Below are 18,023 nucleotides of genomic sequence, written 5' to 3'. Positions count from 1 at the left end.
TTGTGAGGCCTCATCTGGAGAACTACACCCAAGCCTGGGGCCCTCAGTACAAGAAGGATGTGGAGCTGTTGGAGCAGGTCCAAAGAAGGGCCACTAAGATGATCAGAGGACAGGAGCACCTCTCCGATGAGGAAAAGCTGCAGAAACTGGGCTTGTTTAGTTTGGAGAAGAGATGTCTCCAGGAAGATCTCAGTGTGGCCTTCCAGTAGTTAAAGGGAGCTTATAAACATTAGGGCAACTGACTTTGTACATGGCTAATAGTGATAGCACAGAAGGGAGAATGGCTTTAAACTAGACTGAGGTTAGACATTAGGAGGACACTCCATCCTCAGAGGGTGGTGAGGTGCTGGCACAGGCAGTCCAGAGAAGCTATGGATGCTCCAACTTTGGAGGTATTCAAGGCCAGGTTGGAAGGGACAAAGACTGAGTTTCCAAAAACTCAGATTAAAATTCAGGAATTATCTCACTAATCTCATAATCAGAAAACCCTTGTGACGAAAATAACGTATTTTTAAAACTTACCTTTTGTTTATGACCTAAAGAAAACCAGTGAATTCTATGCTAAAATTCTGTGATGGCAGCACTTTAAGCCTCTGCTTCAGATGCATCTGAGATATTAAAGATTATGGAATGTGCTATCCAAACGGAGTGCTAGTTCTGTTGTACTCAAGAAGGTGACTTCTTACACTCATAAAGTCTTACCTCTCCCCGGAGGAAAAATTAACAGTTTCAGGTGGAAAATTTTTACAATTAAGTCTGACTCATTGGCTTCCAGTTCATAACCTTTAGATAGGAAATCAAGCCACCTAACCCAGCCACCTAACCCAGCCAACTGAAAGTGCTGCTACTAAAAATCCTGCTGCGTTTTTTTTAAGGCTGTACTGACTCATAATTATACAAAATGTTTACACTGCTTCAATCCACTACAGAAAACAAAGACTTCCTAAAGATTCCATCAAGCTCAGTTTTTTTTCATATTCAAAATCTATCATTTGTTAGGAATATGCTTAATTGGGTCTCTTCATCTTGTCAAACTGAATTACACTGTTACTGCAACTTGCATAGTGCACATGTGCCATAGTGCATCCAATTTTTCAGTAACTGCAAGGAAACTTAAAGCCTACAGTAAAAAGTAAATCCAAGTGACTGCAGGTGCATGGCTTCCATTAACTCACAAATTTAATATTTTAGAGGCTTACGTTTCATATCCTTACCTGGTTCACTGAACTTCATGAGGCTTTATTTTGTAGGCTCGATAAGCTGAGTGGGAAGGGAGCACAGAAAGAGTAAGATAAAGGACCAAGGAACAGACTCTGTACTGAAAAGGCAGCAGTTTACTGGTTCTGCTACCTAGATCTCTGTTAAAACAGAATTTATCTTCATCATGCAATCTGAACACTACCTTAGTTTGGCTTTCTTCCCTTGGGTAGAATATATAGCAGTGGATAGCACAACTGAACAAACACAGAGCTCTGCATTTAAAGTATAGACCAGGCAGAAAATGAAGATACAAGAGCTGGTGATTTTTTTTTCCAATTTCAGTAAGCTTCCTTCAACTTATTTTGAAAGCAGCCAGCATGTCAACCTGAAAAATGTTCTGTTCCCTGTGTTTAACTCCACACAGCAACAAGGTGTTGTAAGCTAAAGCATCTATGAAAGAAATTTTGCCATTTTGAACCATTTTTATTTCATTTTGAAACACCATGACAGCCATTTTTCTCTGTGTGTACTTCATGAGCATCATAGGCCTTAATGATCCTCAGCCACGGTCCCAGGATTCTCTTTACTCTCACAGCTGGGCAGCCCAGCTTGCCTGTGCAAAACTCAGGGTACCTTACTTCGGTCCCTTGCTTTCCATGACTGAGCTTGGGCATAACACCACATCACCTTGCTCATCATGCACCAGCCTGTAGATGGGAAACTTGTTCTCACCACCTCTCCTCCCCCTGCCTGGGAACCATGCCCCACCAGTGACAGAGCTGCCCAGCCTAAACTGTGGTCCCCCCATCCCCACTTCCTCCTCCCCCTTATGGGGGGCCTCCTCATGGCTGCTGCTCTCTCATGACTCCCACAGTCCCCAAAGCCTGAGGAGCTCCAGGATCATCAGGCAGATAGCACTGGGGGGAAGCTCAGCAGGGTAAATAGTCTGCTCAGACATTTAGGATCCCCACAGATGCAGAATATCATGACTTGCAGGCTATCCTTTGGACAGTGACAGCTAAGAACAAGTATGACTATTGCCTGCAGGCTGCAATGGCTCCACATCTGCATAGGAAAATCTGAAAAAGCTCCAGAAGACCGAAGAACATTTTATACATACAAATCCATTCGTCCAAGTACAGGAAGGTGACTACAGCTACCATTTAGAAAATCTCCAGTAACAGCCAGAGAAAGACACGTTGGAAAACGTTGCATTATTTTTCATTAGTAAAAGCTGATTGTATTTCACATCAGAATGACTAATAGAAAGCTCACTCTTGTCATTAGTAGCAAATCTAGTCCATAAGCAGGCACTGCCTTACAGCCTGGCTTTAACTAATATTGCCCTTGAATAAAACCAGCTGAGGCCTGAGTAACTCAAATACATTCAAATGATTCAGTGATTCAAATACAAAAGCCTGTGTGATGGTACCACTCTCACATACATTTTTGGTGTAACTAAAGGCAGTGCTAGAATCAATAAATCAGGGAAGCAGTGCCACATAAATTACATCCCCTGAATGCCACAGATAAGGTGGACCATCTGCCTTATCAACACCTCAATTACACACACCCTCAAAGCACACTGAGGCACTACTAGTCACACTTGGCTGGGGTGTCCAGTGTCTTGTCATCCACTTTAGCACTTGGGCAGTGAGGTATGTAAAATATTCCACGTTACTAATGGGCATTTATATGTATTTCCATCTATCATCTCTTTGGGTTTGGTCTATTATTATCACTTTCCTTGTTCAAATGAGAGTTTAAGATTCCCCTCAGCCACCCTCAAGAGGACACCTGGATGACTCATATCAGATAATATCTTTTATTCATGGACAGAAAATGATCTGTACACTATCAGTGCCAGCTCACTAATAACAGAAATTGGTTTCCAGCTCCCAGCAGCCCTCTTGCCTATTCCATGGCTGCACAAGTCTGAAGAGCATACAGGAAGAAACAACTCACTTGTATCTGTATAGATATGTAACTTGAAAGGAGGTAAAACAAGCAAACTAAGTCCTAGTGAAAGACAGCAACCAAGCTCTAAAACTCATTTTCCTTTTTTTGGAAAACAACAACAACCACAAGAACAACAAAACACCCACGCAAAAATAAATAAATAAATAAAATAAAATAAAATAAAATTCTGATGTCATAAATATTTAAATTTAATAAGTAAAGCAATTAAAATATAAATTCTTACTTCATCACCCAGATCTTGATTTTAGCCTACAATTAGCTTTTAAAAACCACCATTAGCTTTTAAAAAACACCATATCATGTTAGCTTCAGGATATATATCACATTGATTAAGTGCTCAGTTCCTTGCATGTGTGTGTATTAGCTTGCATTGAAAAAAAAATGCATAGTAATGCAGATTGTAGAGCTGGGTCAGTGTTCATTGCTTGCAGTCTGAGAGCAAGGGGAATTCCTGAAAAAGAAAGGCAGCTTTTAATTCAGTCCAAAATTTCACAGGAATTTGAATCAGCATACTTTTTTCCTGACCTCCACATTTCAGCAACAAAATTCATACCCATAGTTTTTAACCCTTGCACTCTGTGTTGCTACAGAGCTATTAAACAACAGGCAAAGAGTGCTTTAAAATTGAACTCCTTACTCTTCACTGGATTTTTTAACAAACTTCTACATGTTTATTCAGTTCCTTTTGAAGTACAGCAGTTCCCTTTGCAACAACTCTATTCCAGTTATGCCATACACATTCTTGTAAAGTTTTATTGAACTAAAAGTTCTTCATATTAAAAAAAAATGCACATTACTAAAGTACTAAAAATCAATGGCATCACAGAATTTTTTATTATTATTATATATTATTATATAATATATACTATATTATATAACTATAATAGAATATAATTATATTCTAGTATATAGAGAGAGTTAGAAATATTATTATACTCTAACTCTCTCTATATACTAGAATATAATAATATTCTATACTCTATATACTAGAATATTATTATATTCTAACTCTATTAGAATATCAAATAAAATTGGGTTTATTTGTTGAACAAATGCAAGAGGATAAAGAAAATTGCTGTATTTCTTCTTACAGAAATTAGTTTTCCTAGTCATAGGAATTGAAGGAAGCAACCTATTGAACCTTTATGTCATTCCTGCTACTCTACATTGAAACACAGATTTTCATAATGGCTTCCTTTTATTTTATGCGTAAGAAATACAACATAAAACAAATCCCCCAAGCTTGGAAAAACATTCAGTTTTAAACAATAATCAGAAATAAAATGAACCTAGAAGTAGATTGCGTATTTAATAAAAAGTCATCAACATTCGACTGAATAAGTTTAATCAGTAATTCAGTTCCATTTCCTACCTGTCTCTCCAGGCAGGAAATTGTACTGTCAAAATTCATTTGCCACAAGATTTCCACTTTATCAAACATGTGATCTTATTCTGCAAGAACTTATGCCCTTGAGTAAAATAATTCATATAAGCAGTCCTATTGCAATAAATCCAATGACTCGTGTGTGTGTGTGTGTGTGTGTGTGTGTAAAGATTGATAAGCACAGATATACTCCTCTGTCATCATCTGGGATAGGACATAAAAGTACAAGCTAGAAGAGAGCATGCATACAAGTAACCCAGAGGGAAGGGCAATGGGTTCTCCACCTGATGTTTCTTAGTAATGAGATTTCTGTGTTTTGAATTCTCACTTCTGCACTGCATTGGTCATCTGGTGAAAATGAAACAATTTATCCAACTGCATTATTTTTAAGATAAATCATACAAGAAAATCTCAAGGAAGACACACTGCAGCACTTGTACCCCTATGAGTTCAGAAAAACCAGAGCAGCCCAGCACACTAAAGTCCTTACATGATTCCAAGAAAATGAAAGAATTACCTATGCCTTTGAGATGTGGACTTGGATATTTCAAATAAACGTTGTATTATCTTTTAAACAAGAACTACCATAATATAGCTTAAACTGGTAAAAAAAAGTTCTACAGTCCCCGTGTTTTCTTATCCTTTATGATTCAGTAAGATTTATTCCAATTATTATTTTAGCCTTATAGAACCACAGAATGGCTTGGGTTGGAAGGGGCCTTAAAGATCATCTAGTTCTAACATCCCTACCATGCACAAGGCAGCCACCCAGGGCCCCACACCAATCTGAATACCTCCACGGATGGGGCATCCACAGCTTCTCTGGGCAGATGTGCCAGTGCCTCACTGTCCTGTGAGTGAAAAATTTTGTCCTAACATCTTATCTAAATTTCCTTTCTTTTTCCTCTGATCATTTTTATTCTCCTCTAGAATCTGATAAATGCGCGCATCCCCGGAGGCTGGCACTCATCGGCATGTATTAGCTCTAGAATTACCACACTTATCCAAGTAAAGTAAACCTCTAAAACCACTAGAACAGCAAAATATCTTTCTTGTGTTAGGGGGGGCCAAGTGAGGCCTCAGGAGGGCAGAGCAGAGGGGAACAATTACCTCCCTCGTCCGCCTGGCCACCCCTCTTTTGGTGCTGCTCAAGATTGGGCTTCCCAGCTGCAGACACACTGCTTGGTCACGTCCATTCATCCGTCAGAATATCGAATTCCTTCTCTGAGGGGCTGCTTTCAGTGAGTTCTTCTCCCAGCCTGTACTCCTATCTGAGATTGCCCCAACCCACTTAGCCTTGTTGAACCCCATTAGCTGGGCCCATTTTTCAACCTGTCCAGATCTGGATGATGTCCTTTCCTTCTTTTGTATCCATGGAACCATTTAGTTTGGTGTCGTCAGCAGATACTTGCTGAGAATTACCAGTCACACTCTCTAGGTCATTGATGCTGATGCTGAAGAGTACCAGTCCTATGACAGATCCCCTTTGCCTCCTCCCGGACACAGTGCCACTGACAACATCCTCTAGCTGCAAATATCCAACCAATTCCTTATCCATTGAGTAGTCTACCCTTCAAATCCAAATATTTCAAATTTAGAGAGATTTAGAGATATGAATGTGATGTGGGACCATATCTGCCTCACAGAAGTCCAGGTGGATGACATCAGTTGCTGTTTCTTTGTCTACTGATAGTGTCACTCCATCACAGAAAGCCACCAGATTGGTCAGGCATGATCTACCTATGAAGGATCTGTTTGGTGAACTTTCCAGGCACAGACATGATGCTCACTGGCCTGTAGTTACCCAGATATTCTATTCTACATTTCTTAAAAATTGGTGTTATTTCCATTTTTCTAGTCATCTGGGACTTCACTTGACAGTCATGAATAACTTGAAATAACTATTATGTATAAAAGTGCAGTAAGTTTCAGTCAAATCTTGTTTCTGCACTCCAAGGAATAGTTTCCAAGGGATAGAAATGCGGCCTTGAGGTCACTTCACGTTCAGCTCTGAGCTCGAAGTATAAACCACTTCCATAAATAAATAGAAAATTAAGTGATTCAGCACTTCTATAATTTGGCTCCTTAGAAAGAGAAACAATAATCTTATTTCTCAGCAAAAACAATTTTTGATCAATGTAATTATCTTGTTTTTGTTTCTCAGTCTGTAGCAGTGCAATAGTTTCTAGCCAAATAAGGGACATTTTATGGAATGCAGTTTAACAGGACAGAGTATTTTCCTATGAGTAAGAAAATTCTCTCTCTCTGAGCATAAATTCTTCATTCCCAGGTCTACATTTTGCAAGCAAATGTGAAAAGAGGACATAGTCTCAACCAGAAATTATTCTTGAAAAGAGGCCATAATCTTAACCCGAAATTATTCTTGATGGGGTAGAAGCGCTCATAGGAGAGGGGCACCGAATTCCATGATTTACTAACTTCAATTTAAATACAGTCTTTATGCCAGTAACCCTTCATAACACTAGAATCATAGAGTAAGGGAGGTATGAAGGGACTTAATGACTCCATACTCCTGCAGAAAGCCAGGTTAACTTCAAAACCGGATCAGGTTTTCTGGCGCAATGTCCTGGCAAATTCTGATGATAGAACGTGATTCCACAGCATCTGTATGAGCCTGTGGTGCATCACCACCCCCACAGTGAACAATTTCTTCCTTATATCTCAGCGGAATTTCCATTCCTTTTCCTGAATTCATCTTCTTTATGATCACTCATTAGATGATGGTAGACAGCACCTAGACCCTTCTCCCTGCTTGGCCCTCTCTTCCCAGCTGAGCAAAGTCACTGCCTTTCCTTGAGCACCACACGTCCCAGCCACCAGCTATACTGTTAAGTCTGTCAGTGTGTTTCTTCACTGGGTAGAACCTTCAATTCTGTTCTGAAGACCATAACTGGACCAAGATCTAGGAGAACCTAGAACAGCTGACAAACATTTTCTTCCAGTCACTACCAAAATAACACATACACCTTAAGACACTAAGCGGGATGTTAAGTACATTTCAGGTTGCACCTTGAGCTACTCATATGTCAGCAAATATAAAGCATGAAATCATTCAGTTGATTTTTCTGAGCAACATTTAATTTAGAGAAAACCCATTCAATGGACAGATTGAAAGATGCCTTACAACATTTTCTCAAATACTGGAAATAGTTTTGCCTGCTCTGGATTGCTGAGCAGGAATTCACCAAACTTATTTGTTACTACAAATAGAAAAATTAGGAAGCACTTGTTCTTCCCAGAGATGCCTGATTTCCCAGGAAAATATGTTTTCTCTATGCAGAGCCCCATTCTCCTTAATTACCTTGTGCAACTGGTCATAGCAAGGAATTTTTGATGTTGTGCTCTAAGAACACATGAAAGGTGAATGTTTACTAAATGCAGAAAGAAAAAAGAAAAGGAATTCAAAGTAATTTTCTGGCTTTTGGTAGTGTTCTGCCATGAAGCTGTAGTTGGAAAGAATATGAAACTTTAGAACTCACAGAGGAGTCGAAGTTTGACAAAAATACCACTGAGTGTAAAGCTTGCCATCAGTAGTACTAAGATGTATGATTTCTATAAAAATCCTCACTGTATCTCAGATAGTAAGATTATCAAAGTTTCAGACAGATTACATGTATCATTTATAAGTTATTATTAAGTTGTAGAAAGTTTGTCGTACTGTGTTGGAGAAGAAACATCACACAAGTAGCTATTTGGCAAGAGAGAGAAATATGAGAAATTGCCATTACTCAAAGTTCTTGTGAATGTCAATCCCCGATAGGGGTTTGAGCAAGATTTCCTGAAATTTCAGATACCGAGAAGTCAAAGGTACAAATACCCTAATATTTTCTGGAGTGATTCATAAGCCAAAGAAAGGCTTTGATACAATAGAAGAGAGCAGCCTGACATGGGTTACTCTTTACGTCTTCCTTAGTCACTTCAGTTAGAAGAAATCACAGAGAAATTTTCAGGTTTTTTTCCTTTTTAAAGCACAACCACCACCGCCGCCACCTCTCCCAGGAGGGATGGAGGAGGGAATTAAAAAAAAAAAAGTGCAAGAACACGTGCATGTAGCTAAGGACAGTTTTGTAAAAAAGGGGAAAAGAAAGAGGGGAAAAAAATAAGTGATGATGCAGAATAGCACCAGTTTACCAGCAGCAAGCCAGTGCCCAGCCAGTCCCAAGCCAACAGCAGCCTTCTCAGCCAATTCTCCCAGTAGTATGCTTGAGTATGATGCCATGTTATAGGGGACATCCCTTTAGGTCAGATGCTGCCCAAAGGAACCATTCCCTCAATATGCAAATATGGGAACCTCAACTTCTTTAGAAATTTCAAAGTCGTACAGAACACGAGATGTATATGCTTTACGTCACAGAGTGATCTGTCTTGATATTTTTCTATTTTTACACAGTTATGTATATGCATACATGCACTGATGCAAATTACATTCCTCCTTTAAATCATGTTTTCTTTACCTTGAAAATTAATATCATCATTAATATCATATCAAATATTACAAAACTTTTATTCTCCTCACTACCCATATCACAGACTTTCATGAGGCTAAATAAGATCATGATGATAAATGGGACAAAAGGGCTGCCACCAGCTAGAATAACATTCTGTTTTCAAAACTGTTTACAAGTGATTGCATGCATACCACTTTCTTTTTCGGTCAATTTATCTGTGAAATCTGTCAAAACAGATATTTATTGAAAATAAATAAAATACATAGGAAAAGGCTTTTAATTACTCTGGAAGTTATTTTTTCTTTGGTAATAATCAACTACAAAGGTATAAAAATACACATATAGAAAGCATACAGTTTTGTCTTTAAAGATGAATGTATGCTTTTACAGTCTTTATGAGGTTTTATGAGGTAAGTATGCCACAGTAAAAAGGTAAAATAATGTTATATTTTTATATTTATGGTGCTGAGAAACATATCCATCTGAGTTTTTCCATGTTAATTAACATGACAATATCTTCCACAGCTAATTACGTATGAGGCCTGCTCCAAAAGTACTGCCTCCAACTGTATGATGTTGGTTATGACATCAGAAGAGGATGTTGGTGGTATGGCAGTAGTGGTTGAACATTCCCACCAATATCCCTTTACATGCAATTGCTGTGTGACAGATGGCAGCAGGTGGATACTCTAACAAAATGGTGTCTCACATGGAAGTGTGGAATGAAACACAGGTGTATCATTCATTGAATTCCTCCATGAAGAAAAAAAATGGCACCCACTGACATTCAGTGATGCTTGCTGAACGTTTACAGAGACTACAAACTGGATATGAGCACAGTGAGGCAGTGGGTGGTGTGTTTCAGCAATGGCAACAGCGATAGTGGGTCACCTCTGCCAGTGCACAGAGACTGCAGATGAAAATGGTGGTGACTATGCTGAAAACCAGTCTGCAATAGGTGAGAATTTGCTCTATCAAATTGTGTTATTGTGCTCTTTGTATCTGTTGTAGTTTCCACAGAAATAAATAGGAGCATTACTTTCAGAGCGACCTATATAGATTCTGTTTAAATGCAAGTTCAGGGTATCTCCCAGTATATGGAGTATTAGGAAGACACACGTTTCCTGGTCATATGTTTCCTTATTTTCAAAGTAGTTACAACAGTATGTAAAACCAAAGAGAAAATAGTTATCATAAAAATAATCATTTTCTTCTGTCAAAATTTTTTCCAACAAATTCACTCTGCTGACAGATTCTGAGCCAAACTTGCAAGGAATGTGATTCCATTCTCATCATTCAAATTACAGGGGTGTGTATTGGGGCATAAGTTGGTGATATATGTATGTATATAGAAGTGTAATAATTTCAGATGGTTTCCCTCCTCTCACAACTGAGACACTGCCACCTGCAGAGCACAGCTTTGTTAGCAGATACTCAATCCCCTACACATACTCAGTAGTCCAGTTATATGCTTAACTCCAGCTGCTTATAGAGATTCAGCATTACATGTCTCCAAATACTTCCTGTGAAATAACACATTTCAAAAATCATGCACAGTAACATCTTTGTAAGAGAGAAAATACTGTCTTCATGAAAAAAACGGAGATTCTCATAATGCCTGCATTATGACAAAATGGATGCCATTTTAACTCATGCTTCTACCATGTTCTCTGTAGGGATGAAAGAGAAACGCCTGACGATGTATGCACAAGAGTTTAGCCAGCAGTAACTATCCTCTTCTGATGTGAAACCACATCAGGATCAGTATGACTGATTCTGCCAACTAGCTGTAGGGATGCAAGTCATAAGAAGGGTGTTGAAGTACTGGAATGGCTGCAGAGCTCTGGAATCCCCATCCCTGGAGATACTCAGACCCCGAATGGACATAGTTGTGAGAAACCTATTTGAACTATAAAAGTCAGCCCTGCTTTTGGAAGTTGGCTGGACTAAATGGCCTTACAGAGTCCCTTCAAATGGGAATTACTTCATTATTCACCTGTATTGTGCAGAAACTGTCTTGCAGATATCTGCATAGCAGAGACTCCCACAAGCCTTAATACAGCTTTTTCTTGTGTAATTTTTTTCCTTTCTCTTTCTTTCTATTTTTTTTTTCTGAGCAGATCATTCTTACATGATTACCTAACACAATAATGAGTTCATTGGTCACTTGTCCAACATCATTATGTACATTTTTCTTTGATACGCTCCCCATTGTCAGAGCTTCACTTGTTTAATAAAACTGCAAGGAAATAACTGTTGAGTTATTTGAAAATAAGGTGCTGCTCACACACTGAGGAAGAATGTTATAAAGATAAGTACATCTGGTGTGAGTGGCAGCCTGTGTGCCAAGCTACACATAAAAATGAGTCCTGCCCAGGAGAGGTGACTTCTAGGCACCCAGAAGAATACGACCCAAAAGTCAAAACCATCATCAGTTGCACAGCTATATGCTGATAAAATAAGCTGGTGGTCCATGAAATGTTTGGTATATTCACCTTCTGTGTTGTTATTGTTATTATTATTATGTTGATTAAAAACAGGTCATATACAGCTCTGTAAAAAAAAAAGAAAAAAGAAGAGAACTTTGCTCTGCAAAGAATTTGTGTCTTCTAGAATTGTAGGAGATTACAGTAATACTTGGTTCTTCCCTTTCTTTTACAGCACCCAGCACATCACTTACTGATTCACAAATCCCTTCAAAGAGATCTAACAAACTATGCTATGGGATCTTCCATAATCCAAACTCTTTACTTCATTGAATGAGAATTAAAAAGCAAGATGCCAAATAATATCTGGCATGTTCATATCTGTGCAGGAAAGAGATTACATATACCTTGCAGAAAGCTTTCACGATGATTAGGAAATGGAAGAATATACTGCTGATCTTATTGGTATTGGTGGTGATTGGACATATGCTGTGATCAAACTTTCAAGTACACGACTTTTTAATGAAAATAAATATTATTTTTGTCCCATTTTCATAGATCACAAGGATCTAAGCCATGCCCTCAGCTGACAAAGAGGCAGGATTTCAAGAACCCATCTAGGTAAAAAAAAAAAAAAAGAAACAAAAAAAAGGTACATGTCGGAGAGCAGTGGCTTCCAGCTGGAAGTGCTGCTGAGAGAAAACCACTCATTTCTGTCTCAGGAACAGCTGGGAGGGCCACTTCATTTATACAACTGCAGCAGTGTCTGCCTGGGGTAGAGGAGCAGAGGGGGAAAAGGGTGTAAAACAGCCTGCAAAAACTGCTCCTTGGGATTAGCACTGTTACTCCCACAGAAAGGGAATGAAGTTTAGCCTCCAGCTTAATATGGAATGAAAATGATGGCACTTAGAGACGCAGCAACACTGTAAGATGCTGAGAGCAACACCACCTCTCATGCTTACCTGTGCTTCTAAACCATGATGTGTTTCCCAGAACGCTTCCCTACGTGCAACCTGCATTACCATTAATGGGGAAAAAGCCTACAGGATGCTTTAATGTGGCTAGCCACTCTGTGTGGCTGGGATTTTTAGTTGAAAACCTACACATACTTGTGAGATGCAGTCTACTGCCCTAGAATAAAATAACATAACTAGACCCATAGGGCCATGACTGCAAAAACAGTTTGCTGAGAAGTAGATAGCTAGCCTCAGAGATACTGCTTTATCTTAAATATATCTTGCTTTTGGCAAGCTAACATGAAGCTGCAGTAATACTATATTTTTCATGAGTCTTGGATCAATACAGAGCTATATGCTGTGTGCTACATTACATGTGAGGTGTTCTTATGCTTTTTTACCATGCATTTTTAGTTCAGTTATAAATACTTGGAAGGAATGCCCATCTAATCACGAAAGTCTGAGGTTTTGTTGATGCGTGTCAGGTCTTTACCATCAGCAGATACTCAGAAGAGATGCAGATAGATGTAAGACTCCAGTCTTAGAAATTTGTATGTCTTAATCAATAAAACGTATTGCACCTTAAGCAGTTTGATTGTTACGCCTGCAGCATTTAAACATTTATTAGCCTCGCCGGGTGGGGAAGCTGACCGAGAGTTCGAGCCACAGAGAAGGAAAGAACAGGCTTTGCCTTGCTTTACCTTATCTGATTTTTTAGGTAATGGCACAGCAGTTTCAATAATAATTATGCTAAAGAAATCTCCTTTTAATTGTATTGAATGCACACGTATTTATCTCTCACTGACATAAAAAAGGGAGAGACCAAACCTGACCAGAGCATCACAGACAGGCAACATGCGTATGCACAGGAGAACAGTTACTCTGCATGTTTAGAATGTCTCTGAAAGAATCACATGGTGATATGCAAAATAAACACACAAAACTACACAGTGATACACAAATACAAATCAGAAGCCTGTCAGACACATCTCTGTGGCTATCAGCCAGCACTCTATGGAAAAAAGGGCCACCACGTTTTGCAACATAGGGATCAGAGAATATATCACATTTAACTCTAGGCTGAAACAGTTTGCTTATTTAAAAGAAGAACTGTAATATCTATTTTCTTAGTGGTACACACTTTCAATTTACTTTTCCATTTAGCCTCTTAAAAACACTTACAAGAAAACAAGCTCTAAATTCAGTCCTCTGTAGGATGCTGAGCTGCTCTAAGTAGAAGATATTATGCACTACATAATAAAAGGGCGGTGGCAGCAGCTGTGGGTTCCCTATCATAGGTTTGCAAACACATTTAATGTAATTGATGAGCTTTTGTTTAAACAAGCATTGATATGCATCCTGTGACGCATACGGGTTGCAAGGATTCACAGCAACACACAGCCCAGGTGATCTGCCTGTGAGGCTAAACCAACTCTTATACAACTGAGATTGTGAAGTATCTTCATTAATGCCATTTTTGTGCTTCAAATACTATGTAATGACACCGCGGGATTCATTTGAGCTTCCAATGAAATCTACAGCGTGATTTTAATGGCAGGATGAGGACAGGATGAGGACCGCTGTGGATAAACATTTGTCCTTTGTGCTTTGAAACACATCATTTAGAAATTCATTTGACACCAGCCATTACTGCAAGCAACTTATGTAAGCTAATATAATAAGGAACATACAGTCACGATTATAGATTTCATGTTGTCACCTGCAGTAATGCATTTTGCACGTATAACTGAATGCTTCACGTGATCTTCCTTTGTTGCAAATATCTTTCTTGTAACGCCGCTAACAAGTAAGAAAAAGAACACACAACTCTTGTTTTGCTGTTACTGACAAATTAACTACATTTCTGAATTACATAATCAGAACACGCTTGCCTTGGCCAAACACAGATCTGCTCTTCTAGAATGCAATGACATAATTTTACATGAAGTTGCCATCAGAGAAAGCTTATGTCAAGTCTGTGTCACTGATACCCAGGGTCATCTGTGTTGAGTTAGCAACAGGAATACAGTCAGAAATACAGGCATGGGACTACTGCTTGTTCCTTTTTTCCTCCTTAAGGTATCATTTAAAGATGTTTGGAGGCACCATGTGTGTTAATAATTTTAATTGATACACTTCTTTTTCCCTTTCTTTTTTAAATCAATACTCAGCCGATGGGAAGCTTTCCTCCAAATGTGTATGTAAGCCTACTTGGACTGTACTACGTCTGTATTTTAGAAAATTCTATGTTTCTGTGGAATACAAAGAGAAAAGATGCTTGCATCACAGATACAGGTATTTAAGAAAGAAAGAAAAGAAAGAAACATGCAAAATAATCCCTGAAATAATAAGATTTAATGCAAGGTATCATTCGGTAAAACTGCAGAAAATGGATAGCTGAGGGGGGAGGACCAGTGTCTCCAATTTACCGTGGTGCTTCCCTTCTCTCTGAAAATGCTGAATACATCCTTAATGACCAGGAAGAATGTGAACGTTACACAAAATAGCATAATAATAATTTGCATTCCTTCAAGGACGTCCATCCATGAAAATAAAACCCATTCTAAAACTTCAGTAATTCAGGAGGACATGTGATATAGTAGAGCAGGAGGCTCTTTCATATAAGGAACTCAGGAAAAACACTTCCAACAAAAGTATATCATTCCCAAAGATTCTAGCTGAAGAACTTTATTTGGTTGTTTGTTTATTTGTTTATATTTCTTTATATTTCTCCATTTCTGTTTATATTTTCTTTTGTGTCAGTTAATTGTAAATTCATCAAGAAGTTCCTTCCAAAATCTCCTTACAGTTCAACTCACAATGCAGTAATCTTTGACATAGTTTCTGCCACCTCAACAGATCAGCTCAGCATCTCCCTCTCTCCTAAGGCAGAAGTTGCTGTGAGCTCCCTGCACTGCAGTGCAATGCAGACCAAGTACCAGCAGTACTGACTGTTTGTCTGGGTAGGTTTCTCTTGTGTTGTACTAACCTCTGCAATCCCTCCCAGCTCCATCAGAGGTACACTAAGCCTCCCAGCTATTTCCGGGAAAGAAAGCAGGATACCACGAGTCACTGAGGAGCCTCTGGATGATCTCAGCATCTTTTGATGAGACAATCTTCTCATCTTTTCCTTCTCTCCTCACCCCCCATGCTGCACAGATGTGCAGTGGCCACCACAGCCGGCATGACTCAGCTCCCATCCTCGCCCCCATCTCAATGTATCTATGGTCCTTCCATGTTTAGTTAACCAGGACTCATCAGTGACCACCATGCTCTGTTACTCCCGTGTCACCCAGCCCCAAGACCCCTGGAGTCCTGCCATGCTCAGGACTTCCAGACCTGCTGCTCTGTCTGTTGCATCCCTCTGGCTCTTCTGCCCTGCAGTCCCTAAGGAACTCAGCATCCCATGGGTCTTCCTACCACTCTGCATCTGGACTTCAGTAAGAGTTTTGCCCAGGAAACTAACTCCACGCTTCCCTTTGTATGTACTGCCCGGAAACCTCTCATTGTCTGAATTCCCAAAGTGCTAGGAAAGCAGTAACTGTGTTTTGGAAAACTCCTCTCCTGCAATTGTAAGAAAGGGAGTTCTCCGATCCCCGTTACAAGTAGTGAATGCTAAACTGTTCTCCCAGCATAGTCAGTGTGAATCATGATCCTTGCAGGCAGTCCATAGTGAGAAAAGGAATATAGTTTTCCAAAGCTTTTACACTGTTTATTCTCTTTCTTTCTTTCTTTCTTTCTTTCTTTCTTTCTTTCTTTCTTTCTTTCTTTCTTTCTTTCCTTCCTTCCTTCCTTCCTTCCTTCCTTCCTTCCTTCCTTCCTTCCTTCCTTCCTTCCTTCCTTCCTTCCTTCCTTCCTTCCTTCCTTCCTTCCTTCCTTCCTTCCTTCCTTTCATTTTTTTCTGTTGCTCAGCCTGAAACCCTGCCTGCTCGCTTCCAAACATGTTTTAGAAAGTGTCAGTTCCCTAAGGAGCTGGAATCCCTACGTCTCTCCTGCCTGCCTGATTTTCCTCTCCATCCTTACCTCTATGACACTGGCAAGCTTGTTTTCCTCAAGCATCTGAAGTCTGCGAACCTGCTCCCCCCTGGTTTCTGCTCCTCTAGCGTGCAAAAGTTGTGCCAGCCTTAGTATGCCGGTCAGCTTCCAAGTCGAGATGAGATACCCTCACCGCCTGGCATCTGTGCCACCAGGTCTGAGTGCGAACAGCCGAGCGGGCGCCGGATGCAACTGAAGTGAGCAGCAGCCGAAGCGGAGACTCAGGAATCCCTGCACTCCCTTTAAGGCTCGACCTGCCCGAAGCTGAGCTCCCTCCTCCCCGCCAAACAACCCCCCTCCTAAGTCCTATGCAAAAGTTGAGGTGTTCTCCTGCCGCAAGCATGCGAACGGAGGAGGGGGAGAGGGTGGGAAAGGAAGGAAAAAAAATAAAAGCAAAAAAGAGGAAAAGTTGCCCGGCAGCAACAGCGGGCGCTGCCCGCAGCATCACTTACCGGGGGGCCCGGGCGGGCTGCGAGGCGCTGCCGCTCCCTCCTTCCCCGCCGCCTCCTCCTGAAGCCGGCTGCGGGAGGGAGCGAGCGCAGAGCCTCCCGCTGGAGCCGCCAGGCGTGACGGGCCGGGAGGGGCGGGCCGGAGCCGCGGCGTGGGCTTCGCCTTGCGGTGCAGCCGCTGCGGCAGTGCCGGGGAGAGGGGGAGCGGCGCGGGGGCGGCCGCCGCCACCCGGGATGGAGGACGTGGGAGGGCGGCGAGGGCGATCCCCGCTGCAGGGCCGGGTGCGAAGGGAGGCACGGAACCCCCCCGCCAGGGCGGCGGGAACGAGCCCTCTTTTGCGGTAAAACGGGAAAATAGAGGTAGTATGCCCACGAAGGCACTCGGTTTCAGAGGCAGGCTTTCACGAGAGGCAGCAGCAGGGTGAATGTGTGGAACGGCTAGTTTCCTTAGGGTTCCAACAGGCCTTACGGCCACCGCATCCCGGATCCCCGTTATCCTACTGGAGAGTGCCATGAGCACTTCTCAGCAACAGTGTGAAGCTGTGTGTGCTCCACATGCAAAGGCCGCCAGCTGAATCGTGGTGACAAAAAGTAGAGCAGGTGATGGAGGTCTCCTGGGCAAGACTCACCTTCCTGAGTGGGAAAGCACCTGACTGTGAGAGCAAGGAAGGAACAGAATGCGCCGGGTGCTGGCCGAATCCCTATTGTTGGTGGCTTTTAGCAAAAAGACAAAAAAAGACCAAAAAAAAAAAAAAAAAAGTTTAAAGGTGATTGCTTTGTCTGGGGAGAAATGGATAAACTAAGTAAGCCTGTGAAGTCTTTTTTTCTTCTATTCAGTGAACAGGAGGTTGCTGTGCTTCTTACTATTATCACCTTTTTTTTTTTTTTTTTTTTTTTTAATGCTATGGCATCAAGGACTATGAATTATTCCATTAGTTTGTTGTAGTGGATGCTAATAGCTGCTGATGGACAAAGAATATGAAGAGCTCCTCCTTTTCAGGTTTATACAATTACAGGCAATTCTTCCAGCAGCTCACATGTGAAGACAAATGCAGTGATATTACCAAAGCAATGAAAGGAGAGAAGGTGAAGAGAGCAGGTACGGCTCCATACTCAAAATGCCT

The 18,023-nt window shown here is 40.7% G+C and overlaps 1 protein-coding gene across 2 annotated transcripts in view; it reads right to left on the bottom strand.

Moving 5' to 3' along the window:
- The window catches only part of SV2C (synaptic vesicle glycoprotein 2C), a 100,340-nt gene extending 83,318 nt beyond the window's left edge, over positions 1-17,022 (bottom strand). Inside the window, exon 1 of one of the 2 annotated variants that reach the window (XM_090131556.1) lies at positions 16,903-17,022. The gene's annotated coding sequence lies outside the window, so the exon portion shown is untranslated. Of the gene's footprint in view, positions 1-16,438; positions 16,843-16,902 lie in introns of those variants that run through there. The other variant, XM_090131557.1, reaches the window with a different exon arrangement.
- Between the last annotated feature and the right edge of the window lie 1,001 nt (positions 17,023-18,023).

Source organism: Phasianus colchicus, chromosome Z (assembly GCF_987193195.1).
Source record: "Phasianus colchicus chromosome Z, bPhaCol1.hap1.1, whole genome shotgun sequence".
Classification (NCBI taxonomy): domain Eukaryota; kingdom Metazoa; phylum Chordata; class Aves; order Galliformes; family Phasianidae; genus Phasianus; species Phasianus colchicus.
This window is presented reverse-complemented; position numbering and strand designations above follow the sequence as displayed.